Source organism: Octopus bimaculoides, chromosome 23 (assembly GCF_046866305.1).
Source record: "Octopus bimaculoides isolate indiv1 chromosome 23, ASM4686630v1, whole genome shotgun sequence".
NCBI lineage: Eukaryota > Metazoa > Mollusca > Cephalopoda > Octopoda > Octopodidae > Octopus > Octopus bimaculoides.
Genome location: NC_142950.1, coordinates 38562504 through 38575656, shown reverse-complemented (window position 1 = coordinate 38575656; position 13153 = coordinate 38562504). Strand labels below are relative to the sequence as shown.

At 37.6% G+C, this 13153-nt stretch overlaps 1 protein-coding gene across 4 annotated transcripts in view; it reads right to left on the bottom strand.

The window, feature by feature from the left end:
• Positions 1-8777: 8777 nt before the first annotated feature.
• LOC106883348 (uncharacterized) overlaps positions 8778-13153 on the bottom strand; it is a 33882-nt gene continuing 29506 nt past the window's right edge. For all 4 annotated transcript variants that reach the window (XM_089340225.1, XM_089340228.1, XM_089340227.1 and 1 more), the window contains exons 17-18: positions 11644-12507; positions 8778-9154 (exon numbers count right to left, since the gene is read on the bottom strand). The gene's annotated coding sequence lies outside the window, so the exon portion shown is untranslated. The remainder of the gene's footprint in view (positions 9155-11643; positions 12508-13153) is intronic.

Below are 13153 nucleotides of genomic sequence, written 5' to 3'. Positions count from 1 at the left end.
GAGCAACTGACACCCAGAAAAAAGAAAAGAAAAATGTTGTCAATTAGAATCAAAAGAGTTTGTGCTAATTTGTGTTAATTAATTGTCATTAAAAGAAAGATAGTTTCTATTGTGTCTAAAACGGATCGTTGCTTCTCACTACACTTACACTTCCTGGATTTTATTAATTTAATAAAATTTATTCTTAATTATATTTTCATTTCTTTCTCCCATTTCTATCGTATTCAGAATATTAAATGATAATACAGATGCATACAATGTCAGGGTGGAGAATAGACATTAAAGCATGACGACTGTATTTAGAATATTGGTCTCAAATTTTGGTAACAAGGCCAGCAATATCAGGGGAGTGGGATTTAATTGATTACATCAACCTCACAGCTCAACTGGTTCTTATTTCATTGACTCTGAAAGGCAAAGTTGACCTCAATGGAATCTAAACTCAGAAAGTAAGGAGGGATGAAATGCCACTGAGCATTTTGCCCAACTGTGTTAATAATTCTGCTAGCTTGCCACCTCACTACATTTAGAATATTAATGACAATACAGATGTGTGTATCAGAGTGACAGGCAGACTGTATGATGCCCGTATACGGACAGCTATGCTACATAGCAGTGAAACATAGACTGTGACTATGGAGGAAATGCAAAGGCTTGAAAGAAATGAAGTCAACATGCTCTGCTGGATGCATGTATGACAGAGTATAAATGATTTAAGAGAAAGATTGGGCAGAAGAGGAGGCATCAGATGTGGTGTGCAAGAAAGAAGACTGTATGGTCATATGATACATGTAGACGAGGACAGCTGCACAAAGAAGTGTCAAGCTCCAATTATGGAGGAAACCTGTGATAAGGGTAGACCCAGGAAGATGGGGGACAAAGTTGTGAGACAGAGACTCCTGGATGCTGGGCGATTTGCTGTACTTGAGAAGATGCACCAAGCTAAGTAAACTTGCTGTCTTCTATACATACAAGCCAATGCTACATAAAATGTACTCATGCCAGTGCTATGTAAATGCTGGTGGCATGTAAAAATCACCCAGCACACCCCGTAAAATAGTTGGTGTTAGAAAGGACATCAGGCTGTGGAAGCCATCTCATAACAGGCAATTGGAGTTGACACAGCTCCCCAGTTAGTCAGCTCCATGTCAAACCATCCAACCCATGCCAGCATGGAAAACGAACGTTAAATGATGGAGATGATACATACGGCCACATACACACAAATCCGAACACATCTATCTATATATATGTATACACCAGATAAGAGAAATTATATACACACACACACACACCACGTAAGAGAGAATTTAAGATATATATTTTCTGAAATTGCAAATTATTTAAAATATAAAAATATAATTTTCAACAGAGAGAATTTATCAAAATAGAAAACAAATGAAGTTTGAAGTTTAAAAATAAATGTGATACTTCTGCTCCGTAGATACCCTTATACTCTGTAAAGTTTCAAACGTATGGATATAAGTGTCGAATTTGTTCTTACCGAAGATTTCGTCCTTAAATTCATAACGCCACATGAATTCAATGAGATGCGACTGAAGTAAATTTCGGGCTGTTCCATTTTCTCTTTTGTTGCGATTCTTTACATGCTTCCATAAGCATTCTATGTGGTTGGTTGTAGCAAATGTTACCGGATCAACAAATGGTTATGGAATGATTTCCAGTCAAATGTGTATATCCTAGCTGATTGAGCGTATTATATGAACGCCAGAGGTGAGAAATTATAGTCGTACCGGGCAATGTACGCTCTTGTATAATTTCTAAAAGAGTGTCTGCAGACCGGTCTTCCACTGCCACCAAAAAGCATCTTTGTTTTGGCTCCTTCCATCATGCTAAGCTCCACACGAGGGGAATATTTTCGGGGTATTTAAAAGTCCATGTCTCATAAGCCAATTAATACTATCTGCTGTTGTAACGATGGCAATATCGCGGAGATTAATTCCATTTACACTGGGATATACAGAAGTCAAAGTGAAAATCCGAAAGTGAAAAACCTTCAACTAATTTTTTCGCACGTGTTCAATTCAAAGTAAACAATCAAAGTAAACAACTTTGAATTACGCGCGGTGGTGGGGCTGATGGGTGCATGTGATTTGTTTTTAAAAACAATAATGAATAATGCAAAAATATATTTATTTATAAAGTTTAAACTGAACATGGAATGAAATATATTTATTTATAAACTTTAAACTGAAGTTCATTTGTTTAAATTCTACGGAAACAAGCGAAGGTGAACGAGTGATAGATATGTTTCTTTATTAGCCACACAGGGCTCAACATAGAAGGGACAAAATACAAATGTAGAGTTTTTCTTTTCGAGGGGGGCGAAAACAAAGCAGAGAGAAAAAAAAAACATCGTAAAACGTTTGGGGTATTTATAAAAAATACGAAATAATACAGAAAATTCCCAATAAATGGGGAGGTTATCCGTGGAAAGAAAAACCTACGAAAAGACCACGGTAACCTCGGTCCTTAGTGTCACAATTTGTTAAATAAAATTTCTTTTATTTATGCAAGAAACGTAAGTAACTCTCTGTTTACAAAATTTTAAAACGTTTTATAGAATCATGGTCAAGGTGGCTTCGTCATTTATACGTGCCATTCTTGCTACATGTATCCATCTTTTTTCGAAACATTTGCTAGACAACACTTGCCTCTCTACTCTCACCTTCCTTTTCAAGTGATACTTGAAAAAGTTGATGAGAGATTGACCAGAGGAAAGTGTTTCTCTCTAATCCTTTCAGACGCGTCCACCAGATGCATTCTTTCGCCATAGCCACAAGTACGATAAATACAGCTCTTCCTTCCCGTTTAAAGGAAGGAGGCGTGACGATATTGACGATAGACTCGGTTGATAAACCGACTCGCTCACACGCGACAGCAGTCGTTCGACATAAGCCCACAGCTCCGAAATGGTTGGACACTGCACGAGTGCGTGCAGAACGGTTTCGTCGCTCTGACCGCATCTCGGGCAGGTCGGCCCCGCATTTCGCGAGCCGTGTCTATAGAGCTTATCCCGAACGGGTAGCGCTTCTCGGTAGCACTGCCAGGCCAGGGATCTCTGGAAGTTGTCCATAGGTCCCGGCCCGAAAGTTGTCATGAACAGGCGGGTCAGGTATTCCTCGTCGACGCCCAGGTTCGCCCCGAGATCGTCGTCGTACCTGCCCTCCACTAATCCCCTATAGAATGACTTCGTTGTGATGCAGCCGCTCAAGGTCGACAAAGTTGTTGCAGAGCAACGCGACACTCACGGTGCCATTCGCCATTCCTCGGCCTCTTTTTGATCCACGACTGCAGCTCGGTCATGGAGACGAGCTGCGGGAAAGCGCGTCGCACAAACGGCGACCACACCTGCTCACCGTCGTCTACGTAGAGCCGGAGATGTCGCAGTCTCAGCGCATGTCTGCGCATCATCAACCGCGGCATGCCCAGTCCTCCTTTCAGCGGGTGTTGGCAACAAACGGATCGCCTCACCATCGGAACGCTTCCTTTCCACAAAAAGCGGAAGAGGATACGCTCCATTTCGGTGATGGCGCGATCGGGACAAGGCACGACGGTCAGGCGGTATTCGATGACGGACGCGATGTACGCGTTCGCTACCTCCGCCCGACCTTTTAGGGTCAGCTTCCTCTCGGACCATTGCCGGGAGAGAGTGGCCACCCTACTCGTTATCTCGTCCCGACAGACATAGCTCCGGCCAGTCAGGCAGACAGACAGACAGATAGCTCTGGCCAGTCAGGCAGACAGACAGACCAACAGACAGATAGCTCCGGCCAGTCAGGCAGACAGACAGACAGATAGCTCCGGCCAGTCAGGCAGACAGACAGACAGATAGCTCCGGCCAGTCAGTAGCCAAAGAATCAACTCAAACCAGCAGTAATGTTCCTTGTCAGATTTTTCTTTCATTTCTGACAGCTAATACCATGACAGTGCCAAAATTTGAAATTAAAATGTTTTTCTTCCCCCTTATTATTAATCCTCGTATTTTCCCACGTAGACTGAAAATAGAAGTTCGAAAAAAGTTAAAAGTAAAAAATTCGGGGTTGGGGTGGAATTAAAAATTTTGAAAACGCGGGGGTGGGGATAGAACCGTTTTGGTGACCGGGCGCTTAACTAGATCCTGATAGTTATGAGAGAAAAAAAAAAGAAAAACGGATCGTGTGCACTTTCCGACTGTCCTCCCTCCACCCCTTCGGAAAAAATTTCCCCAGAAATGTCTTATATTCGTAATTTGTGCCATTTGAACGCTATTTCTATAAAAATTTATCAAATATACATATCCATTTTCGTAAAAGTTATGAGGAGAAAATCGGATCTTGTGAATTTTCCGAAACTCCTCTCACCCGCAATTCTTTTTTTTTTCTTTTCTTTTTCATATTAGTTTTCTACACAGTTTTTAACACATAGCAGGCTGGTATCTTTTTGTTTTCGTTAACGGGTCTCAGACTTTATATTGACCATGCAGTCCACCCCCAACCCCCACACTGAGATGGGGGATGATTTCTGCGTGTTCCACCCACCTCCGTTTTCAGTGAAAGGGTAGTATTATATGCTTTGTTTTCCTCTACGATGCACCGTTTTGAAGCAGTAAGACACAAGAAACGTCCATACAAACATTTCCAAAATATATACAGGAATCCTATGATTAGTGCGCAAAATATTTTTGACATTGTCCCTTGATATAAGCGCTGTCAAATTTGATTAGTACGTTTCAATAAGTGATTATTTTCTTTTTTTTTTCTTTTTGTGCAATCCTTTTTAAGTATTAGCAGCACCTTCAGTTCCGCACCAATCCACCACGCATGGGGTCATGTGCCACACCTACTACTGCTTAACTAGTATATTCAAAATAAATCGATAAAATTCCTTGAAATTCTACCAAAAATCATGCAGTTGTCCGATTTTTTTTATAGAAATCATCTGGAAGCCTTTAAAAAAAAAATTACTATCGAATAAAAAGTGCTTTTTGTCTATTAATTACCAGTGAAAAACTTTGAAACGGAAATACTCCTACTGAAACCTTTTCTTCTCATTAACAAATCGCAAAACGTGTGACAGTTAAGATTTCATTCGAACGTCTGTAGTCTCATCAAACATGTAGTAACGCCGTGCGCATGCGTAGTCTCACGCATGCGTGGAATTCAAGAAGCAAGCGTTCCCGCTTCTATTCTATCTCTTTCTCGGTCGGCCGGCCATGAGCATGGACGTGTCAAGCAGTGTCTCCAACATTCCAACTCTGGAGAGTCTCTTTACGTGTTTAGCTGTTTCTCTCCATCTTTCGAACTTACGCTCGACAGCTCGCTTACATCTTCTACATACCAAACGTCCCAACAACAATGCTCACACACACAGAAGCTGTAACAACAAACAAGAGCTAAAGATGTATATATTTACCACCTGAATAAATGTTGTTTAAGTTGAGTCTGGAGTTCAGCGTTCCGTTATATATTCTTAATTTTATATAGGAAAGTCAGATATACATCTAATGATGTATAACCAACTTTCCTATAAACATAACAGCAACAAATGCTGTTTTTTCGATCATTGGCTTAATTTACAGCTTCTCTTGTAACAGCTTTACATTTAAATGATTTTGTTTTGGATATCGCTTGAAAGTGATATTCGTTTTCAATATCACTTCAAAGCTGAGAAAATGTTCTTATACTGATAAACTAACAGACATGGGAAACAGAAAAAATTGTTCAGAATGGGTCATCTCGTTCATAATACTTTCAATCAAAACGATGACATTCTTTGCTGCCCACTTCGGTTTTGATTTTCAGTTTAAGCATTGGTTTCTCTTTTCCAAGAATAATAATATTCTTCTTATCTGTTTCAAAGTTGGGAAAAGTAGAGAGAAAACTGAACTAATTGACCCTTTTGCCATCCAGAGGGTGATTGAAAGCATGAGGAATTCTACTGGGTTAAAATCTTTCAATATGACTCGAAGCTTTATGTTAATACATAATTTAGGTGCTGGTTTACTTTTTTACGTAACCTTTCTTAAATAACTTTAAATATTTAAAAATAGATTTTAAAGCGTTGACATGAACCAATGGATGAAAACTTTACTTTTTAATCACACACACACACACCCAAATTGCCGGTTTCTTCATTTCGCTCTTGTTTTTTAAATAGTCAAAAAAAAAACAAAAAAACTCTGGGGTCACATGACTGAATTCAGGTCTTAAGAAGAGATCAAAAATATTCTCTCTATTGTTTAAATCTTTTTAGAAAGCAAGTGTGTGGGTGTTTTGTAAGAAGCTTGCTTCCCAGCCACATCGTTCCAGTGTCTTCTACTATAGCCTTGGGCCGACTAAAACCTTGTAAGTGGACTTGGTACAGGGAAACTGAAAAAAACCCGTTGCATATATATGTGTGTGTGCGTGTTTGCGCATGCGCGCGTATGTCTGTCCTTCACCAACGTTTGACAACCGGCGTTGGTGTGTTTACATTCCCATAACTTAGCTTTAAAAAAGGTACTGGGGTAGATTCATAAGACTAAAAATGATTTAAGGTCGTGCCCCAGCATGGCCACAATCTGACTGAAACAGAAAATAAAAGATAAAATGTGTACTTTTCGGTACCGAATAACCGTACAAACTTGCAAATTGACCTAAGATGCATTTCTCGTCGAAATCTCTCCGACTATGAGGAAAGCGTCAGGAAAGTCCTCTGAAAAGGCAAGTTTTTGACCTCTGCTGTAAAAACAGTAATGCTTTCATGAGAGAGAAAAAAGTTGACAACGCGTCTGCTGGCTTAACACGGCCGGAAGGCAAGCAGTAAAATATCTACTTTCTCTTTCTTGACCACTCACTCATTTTTGGTTTTGTCCCTCTTTTCTCAAAGAAAATTAACACCACTGCACTTACGATGACTGAAAGCAAACAGTAAAAAATTTGCTTTTCTTTGCCTTTTTTTTTTATTGATCACTCACCCGTTTATTTTATCTTTCTTTTTGACGCTCCATTCTCGAAGAGAATAATAAAATGCCATTGCTCTTACTGTAAGCAAGCAGAAACATTCACCTTTCTCTCTGTTGACCACTCGTTTCTTTTGTCTTTCTTGTTGACGCTCTCTCCACAAAAGAACAGGAAAGCAATTAATTCACAACTTTTCTTTTCTCGCAAAGCAAACAGGAGCTTTCACTACTTACACTTGTTAAACGATATCGATTGTTTACAATTTGTACTAAGAAATGAAGGAATGCGAAATGAAAGTAAATATGACTACAATGAATCTAGTGAAAATTATCAATAATCAATTCTATATTACACAAAAAATTATTTATCGTGGGAAAATAGTAAGGCATGCAGCGCATACATAGACCCTTCGCCCCTGATATAAAATATATTATATTACATCACATTATATTATATTATATCATATCATATTATATTAGAGGAAAAATTTAAAAAACCAAAGCAGAACGAGTATCTGAAGGCATTTAGAATAATTTAATTAGGGTCAGGTGAATTTTGAAATCTTGCAGCCGTTTGAAATATCTGTACTAACCACTATAATATTGTCCTTTGTAACCCCCACTTGACTGAAACTTTAACATTTGACCTCTCACACCCTGCCTCATGCAATACTGACATATCTCTATCATTACCTTTACTTTATTTTTATTCTTATTTTACTCATTTACCCCTAACTAATTTTCTTCCATTTCTCCTCTCTCTCCCATATACACCCACTCACAAAACCCATTTATGATATCTCTATCATTGCCACTACTTTTATTTCTTCTTCTTATTATTATTATTATTATTGAGTGAGAGAGCAGTGCATGCCATCAAAGTGACACTGGGGTACAAATATACGAAGCCCAATATACCCATCATGACTACCCGTCTGATAAGGGTACACCAGGCACATGCATCACAACCATATGTACGTGACACAGTGATCTTATATCAAGATAAACACCTTGTAGGTGGGGCCCAGTTAGCATTTTCTTCACGTCGAGTAGCCCATCCCACTCAAAAGGTCCCTGAATAAGGTTTGTTTAAGGATGTTGAATAAAACACCTATGTTTCCAAAGGTGAATTATTCAAACCCCAAAGAATTCCTCTCAACACATGGCTATGATGCTCCCCCACCCACTACTTCTGCTCGTGATCAGAGATGCCAAGGGACATGCTCATCTGGTTAAGGTCAAACAACTGACAAGCAAATCTGTGGTATTAAGCACAATATTTGCTATAGCCCATCTCTTATACCAAGACTAGACAATGTACATGATAACACTTCCAATCAATTAAGATCAGAAGTCATGAGAGCCACTGCCTGGTACTGCATCCGGGCATTTATTATTATTATTATTATTATTTGTTGCCTTTCCAAAAGGAAATAATTTGAGAAAGGAGCAAATGATATCATGAAAGAGTGAAAACACAAGATTTGCAAGAGAAGACAAGTCACAAACTTCACTGACAGCAGGTTGTTGAGTGGTGTCCAGGCCTCCAAATTTGTGTGGAGTCGATTGATTTCATCTGCCCCAGCACTTGAGTGGTACTTTATTTTATCAACCCTGAGAGGGCGGAAAGAAAATTGATCTTAGCATGATTTCAGTTCTGATATATATATATATATATATATATATATATATATATATATATATATATATATATATATATATATCTTATATATAAAATAGACCTGTGTGTGTGTATTTGCTTTCCATATGAAAACAGCAGTGCGAATTAGTTCCACACTTGGAATGCATGAATAATTTGAACTCGGATACATAATAGGGTCATCAGTTAATGTTTTTTAGTAAAAATAAAAAATATTGCTTTATATTTATAATTCACTTCTTTAAAAAGGTTCTTCAATGTCAACTTCCAATATTGACATAGCAACAGCGAAATTTTCCGTTTTCATTTGTGAAACTTCTCACTCTCTATTTTAATGTTTTCATTTCAAGTTTTAATTTCGATATTTGCAAACAACTACGATAAATTACTGAAAGAAATATTTACTAAGCAAGTGAGATTTTTTATAAATTGAAGTTTTCAAGGAAATTTATTTTCTGAACATCTTTTTATTATTGAATATTTAAAGTTCAGCTTGTTTAAATTAAAAACCACTTTCCAGATACAAAGCACCTCTGAATACTGCTCCAGTTCTTAAAAAAAAACAAAAAAACAAGAGATAAAATATAGATATAAATACATATAAATTCATAGAATCATGTGGCTATCACATAAAGCTCTTCTAGCAGACTCAACTAACAGACCACAAAGTAATCCAATACATGAAAAAGACTGCAAAACAACCGTAATTCACCTCCCATACTTCCTGACATTTTATGTTTACAGACACACACACATGCATACAAAAATGATATCTAGATACACACATGCACATATGCATATACTCTAAGACTGATATATAAATAGAGAGACAAACTGATAGATGGATAAATCATGCCCCACTTCCTAGCACCACATTCTGAGTACCCTTAGCAGCATAATAGAGTAACATAAGTGACAAGAGCAAAGTCACTCTGAATTCCATTTTGCATGAAGGAAATACTGAATGGGAAAGTCGTAACTCTGAATAAAATTCTGGTGTTGATGTAGACTGCAGAAGCCACAGTGAAGGAACGGGGATTCTTCTGAAGGAACATTACTTGACAGGGTTTGTAGCTTGGAGACGAGGGAGTCTCTCCAGGTCAAGCAACTACTTGTATACTGCGAGAGGTCACAGCTCCAGTACAACAGAGATTAAAATGCTACAGAAAAGAATTGTAGGAGAGATTCTTTAAGCTGAGACAACTGTCAGGAGATGCAGGGGTAAAGGTAGACCAAGAATGAGATAACTGTATAGTATCCATAGTCTCAGTTGGTTGTGCAGGGAACCCAGCCAAAAAGTGTAATGATGGTTGCTTCTGGCAAAACCCTATAGAGAAAGTGCCTGAGGACTTTACCATTAGCAACCCTCCTAGAAACAGTGGAGGGAGAAAGTGGATGAATAAAAGGAATGCAAGGGAAGTGGCTGGACCATCATGGATAATGAATGAAATGCTGAAAATAAATGCTGGAGTAGCCATTGACATTATTCACATAGTCAGACAGGTGGTACAAGGAATTATCATAGCCAAAGCCTGGTGTAACAGTAACATCAGTTGCCACAAAGTAGAAACAACTACAGAGATATCAAGCTGATGGAATAAAATTATGAAAGAAACAGCAAAGGTGATAGAACAATTCATTAAAAGAAGTATCAACTGAGATTAAGATGCAGTTTGAGCTTGTAGCAGATCAGACTACAATCAATGCCCTCTTTCTAGTAACAAAACAACTGCAAGGAAAGTTCTGAACTAAAAATTATCCACAATAACTAGAAATTGTTACCTGGAGAAGAGCTTTGATAATAACGAAGTCTATTCTTTCAATTGCTCAGATGCTTCCTGATTCCATTAAGTAGAGGTGGCAAGATGGTAGAATTGTTAGCACATAGGCGTAGGAGTAGCTGTGTGGTAAGTAGCTTGCTTACGAACCACATGGTTCCGGGTTCAGTCCTACTGCGTGGCACCATGGGCAAGTGTCTTCTACTATAGCCTTGGGCCGACCAAAGCCTTGTGAGTGGATTTCGTAGACAGAAACTGAAAGAAGCCCATCGTATATATGTACATATATATGTATGTGTGTGTGTGTTTGTCCCCCCCCCCCCCCAACATTGCTTGACAACCGATGCTGGTGTGTTTACGTCCCTGTAACCTAGTGGTTTGGAAAAAGAGGCCGATAAAAATAAATACTAGGCTTACAAAGAATAAGTCCTGGGGTCGATTTGCTCGACTAAAGTTGGTGCTCCAACATGGCCGCAGTCAAATGACTGAAACAAGTAAAAGAGACATCAAACAAAATGCTTAGTGGTATTTCTTCTGACTCTTTACATTCTGAATTCAAATTCCACCAAGGTGAACTTGTGTACGTCTCCTTGTCTTGACACTGTGTGATTGTTTTAAATGAAAGGTTTTCTTTTCCAATATTCTGTGAAAACACACATTTGGCCATGGAGTAATATTAGCCAGCATGGAAACAAGTTGGTGACAGGAAAGGCATCTGGTTCGATAAACCACATCTGACCCATGAAGGTATGGAAAACTGGACGTTAAATAAAGGGGAATTGAACCTGAACAACTACAACCAGGTTTACAGAGATTTGCTTTGTTTTGTTTTTGTTTTGTTTTTGTTTTAAACCTTTCCAATGTTATTTGAATTAACATGGAAAATATTCTATCATGGTGTTTTTGTGATTTTATTCTTCTTCTCCAACCTTTGTTTATCATTTTTGAAATCTGAATAAATTCTAACTCTTTTCAGATGTATGATAATGGCATGTCAAAAAACAAAAATGAATCTATCTGCCAACCAAATATTTGATGGAGATGACCAGCCCACCACCTGCTATTTTATTTCCCTAGGACAGTAGAAAGTAGAATATTTTAAGTTAACTCCAAATACTAACACTATGGTCAGAACAGAATTGCAATTCAACTGATGGTCACTGGCTCAACATTTTGAAATTTCAGCCACTTTTATGAGTTAATGATTAAAAATAAATCAAAAAGAAATTTTGAAAAACATGTAAAGAGGTAAATCTTCCTACCTGGTAGATAATTAATAGTCAATTGCCAAATGATGCGTGAATTATGTGATAGGTGAAATGTGTACAGTTTTAAACTGTTGGGAATATCTTTCAGTTTCCTCACACGTCTACTCTTGGAGCCAGAAGCTAACTTTTTGATGGCTAAAATAGTTTGTCTGCGTGTTTCATCTGTTAAATCTCTGCACTTTAAAGTAGTCCAAACATCTTGTGTACAAATGACTTTCCAATTCAAATTTTCAAATGAATTCTCTTTGAACAAATCTTCATTTCGATTGTCGTCATCATCATCATCCTCCTCCTTCTCAGAGTCTGTCTGTTCACAGTCTTTAATTAATTCTGGATTAAAATCCATACATATGTCAACTTATAGATCTGGCTCTGTAATTCTTTCAGAAACAGTTTCTCTTCTCTTTTTGATTATCATGCTAAATGGATTCATTTCTTCAAATTTATATTCAGTTAAAGATTCTATTTTAGCCTTCATTTCACTCTCTAAACTTTCTGGAACAGATTTCAAAGAATTGTCTTCCTGATTCTTTTCCTTCTTTGGTTTTGTCTCAATTTCTGAAATTTCAGGCTGACATTTAACTGAGGGACTTTTCTTTAATTTCTTCAAAAGCCTCTCGTTTAGAATTTGAAATTTTGGAATTTTTCTTTCGACACTTTTGCTTCTTGACTTTTTCTGTTGGTAAAATATCTGGCAATAAATTCAGAGCTTTCAATCGTTCAATTAATGTTGATGGAAGAGAATTGTTCAGAAACTCTTCACATGGTTGATATTTGCCATTTTTCTCAATGAAACATGAATCTAAACAACTGTCAGACTCATAAAGTTTCAGAAGTACATTAACAATACCAGACTCACTGAAAATAAAACAAAGATATCATTAAATCAAAGCCAAAAATTTATTTTTTATGGTTTTTAGAATAATTAGTATTACAATTTAGTAATTCTACCTGTTGATAACCATGCAACCTGATCAAATTTGAACTCATGAGTAAGGTTTGAATTTATGACTATTTCATGAGTAATCTAGAAACTTATCTTTGCAAATACCACATTCAAATAAACTAGATTCAAAGACAAAGTTAAACATTTAGTCCACAGTATTACCTGTATTACCATGGTGAAAATATTTACTAAATATAAACTGTATAAACAAGGACTTTCTTTCTAACCACTTTGAGAAAGACCAAATGGATGGACCCTGATGAAACTGCACTGACAATATTGCAAGGTCGCATTTGCAAAAGTGAGTAGCTGCAACAGCGGAAACACGTGTAGGTCATTGTAATATGTTGTATGTAACCATAAAATAAATTTCGTGGATGTACAAGTCTCCATACTCTTCTTCTCATTATTAATAGATACACCAGACAATTTACCATCCAGTGAAGAGGACATGGAATTACCCATCAGAAGAATTCATGGAGTGACTACTGTATATACTTCACTATAAAACACCCCCACCCCCACCCAACTTACAAGATTCAAAACGGGAATTTTATA